At 45.7% G+C, this 3,002-nt stretch overlaps 1 non-coding gene across 1 annotated transcript; it reads right to left on the minus strand.

Moving 5' to 3' along the window:
* Positions 1-82: 82 nt before the first annotated feature.
* Positions 83-164, minus strand: TRNAL-AAG (transfer RNA leucine (anticodon AAG)). The gene has a single exon. It is a non-coding gene; the product is annotated as a tRNA-Leu (tRNA).
* Between the last annotated feature and the right edge of the window lie 2,838 nt (positions 165-3,002).

Below are 3,002 nucleotides of genomic sequence, written 5' to 3' on the forward strand. Positions count from 1 at the left end.
CACAATGCTCTACCGGCATGGAGTGGCGTGGCCGCCAGGGGGAGCTGCGGCAACGGCGGTTGCAAAAGAGGAAAAGAGCTGTTGGCAGCGGTGGGATTCGAACCCACGCCCCCGAAGAGACTGGAGCCTTAATCCAGCGCCTTAGACCGCTCGGCCACGCTACCGCCGTATCACCGCTTCTTTCGGCGCCCCATTTGACTCCGCACGACTCCGCACTGGCACCAGATCCGCCCGACCCGCCCGCTGCCGAGGCGGCACCGCGACAGCTGAGCTGCCACGTGGACGCCTGCGGGAGCCGGGGCTGCAAGTCCGACGAAGTGTGACACGCATTTCAGTTCTTTGTTGCAAAACTAAAACTCAGTTTTGAAGAGTCAGAAAACAGACTTCATGTTAACTGGGCTGTTTTTCTTCTTGCTCCCTTACGGCAGTGCGAGGACTGAAAGTTGCTCAGCGCCGCCCCGAGGTCCCTCCCCTGTGCAGAACGCATGCATGGAGGTGTGCGTGGGATCTTCGCCACCGCTGTAAGGTGATGAGACTTTTTCCAAATTAAAGGTGAACCATCTGGAAAACTCAAGCTACCTGCGTCATTTTACTGCTTTGCATTATATTGACACAGGAGCTGGGCAAGGCAGGCAAGGTCCCACCCCTCATATTAATGATGCCCAGCCCGAGGGCCTGGCCCCACAGTGTTCTGTTCTCCAAGGGTGGATCTCTGTGCTTACCCTGCACCCAGCCCGACACACCGCTGCAATGCAGTCAAGGGCTGAAGCCAAATCCTCCCTTTTACAACACGGGCAAGGAGTCCCGGTTCAGCTCAGCTCACCTACACTACGCGTGTCTTGGCTGTCCTGCTGCTCTCAGAAGGGAATGCAGGTCTGCAGGGAGAAGACTGAGGTTCATGTCAGTCCCACAGCTGGTTACAGACAGAATTCTTACAGTGTGCTGGCTGTCTCCATGAGCTTTAACTGTTGTGCTTTCCACCACCTGCTCATTACCCAGCACCAGACTTTGGGCTAAACTTCACCATTTTCCATCTTAGTAAGAATGAAGAGGCCTCCCAGGGCTTGGTTGTTCTGCTCTTTCAAGGTATACTGCAGAACAATTTCATATTGTATAACTATTGTAGCCACATTGTTTAAACCTTTCCCATTAAAGCAATACAAGGGCAAAAAAGCAAAAAGGCAAAAGCAATACAAAGGCTCCAGTTTAAAAGGGCTCCTATGAGTTTATTCTTGAAGGGAACAGGGAACAAGCCATACTGAGGATGACAGTGCATCATGAGCACCTGTCACAAAAAACTCTCTCCTCATATCATCCAGGCCAAATATTTCCATTCTTTTCTCAACATTGAGCAATAAAGATGGGTCTGTAACAAGGGGGCAGTTCAGTGCTTACTTCTTATCATCATCATCATCACCCTTCCGCCTTTCCTGAAGAAAACAGATTTCCTTGTCACACGTCCAGTAGTTTCCTCCCAGCTATTTCCAACTGTTGGGAGTGCAAGGAAGCAAGGATTGAACAGGAAAAAACAACACGATTTCTGGAAGCTTCTAAGAGTAAAAATGAACTTTGGAACATTTTAAGAACTCTACTGTGAAAACTGACAAAAGAACAACTTCAGTGACCAGTCAGAACGAAACCAGACGACACGAGATGGTGGGGAATGATGCAGAAACTGGTATTTGCATGGCTGCTGTACAAAGAAGGGATTCCATCGTGTTGTCCTTACCCAAGCTGTGCTCCCACTGACATTCAGAAGCACTGCGCCCAGATAAATTGCACCAGGCCTCAACATTTATTTTCGCATTTTTAAAAAATACAGATTTTTATTTATTCATTGTGAATAGATTAAAAGTACAGCATGGAGCAGTATCATTCAGAAAGTCTGTCAATACAGTTTTATCTTTAAAAGAACATCATAAAATAAATTGTGCATATTTCTGTAAATGATCTTAATTTTCAACTTCCTGTCAGCCCTCCTTACTGTACAGCTAAATAACATGGTACCACCTTAGGACTGAAGGTAGTCTACAGCGCTAACAAGTATTGGCAAACAAATTGTTGATCACGGTATTTTTTCACTGAGCTATGTGGACATTTATGTATCAGATCTACAGAAAACTGTCAGCAGTTACTGAATGTAGCAAATAAAACTACATCAAAAAGTGTCAATAATTATACTCTATTCCTATACTTACATATTTTGGACGGTTGCATTCAATCTCTCCTCCCTGCATGTTGGTGGGGTTGTTGCACATACGCTTTCTTCTCAAGGAAAACCTCAAACTCTTGGCACCAACCTTACAGGGAAAACAAAACCTTTTGTTTCCACTGATTACAACGCCTTCACTGCAGGTTTTGCACAAAACACTCACTATTCAACCACCTTCAGAGATGAATGGCACATTGCCTTTCATCACCAAGTAATAATTAAACAATATGGAGGAGCAAAAAGGCCACATCCAAGAGGCTTTAGACACTCAAAACACAACTTGGATAGGCACTTAAAGCATCCACTGATGGTTGCAGCTGTTATTAGCATCATGTTTCAACACTGTTTAACAGCAATTTCAGGTCCATTTGCCAGAAAGAGTAAATGGGGAATGCAGCTTCGAGGCCCAGTGACAAGCACACTCATTAAGGAAAGGAAGAATGAATTTCTCTTTCCTGAACAGTTTCTAAATTTTACAATAGTCCTTGTATATGCATGCAAGCAGCTCCACTGAAATCAACTGCATCAACATGCAGCCTGTTCAGTTCTACCCATAAAAGCTCAAAAGCTTTGCTAAAGTGGGGCTGGCTATGCATTACAGACACTCAGCAATGACTAAGGGCTGCCCCTTCTCCATCCCAGGAAATGTCCTCAGGAGACTGCTGCACCAACAAGCCATAAAGCTTTTGTGTTAATCTCCTGCAGAATGACTGTTAGCCGAGATAAGAAACAGCAAGAGCTGCTATGTGTGAAGCACTGCTGTTTTTAGAATAAAATACTGGATTTGGGG

This window comes from Lagopus muta, chromosome 15 (assembly GCF_023343835.1).
Source record: "Lagopus muta isolate bLagMut1 chromosome 15, bLagMut1 primary, whole genome shotgun sequence".
In the NCBI taxonomy this organism is placed as follows: domain Eukaryota; kingdom Metazoa; phylum Chordata; class Aves; order Galliformes; family Phasianidae; genus Lagopus; species Lagopus muta.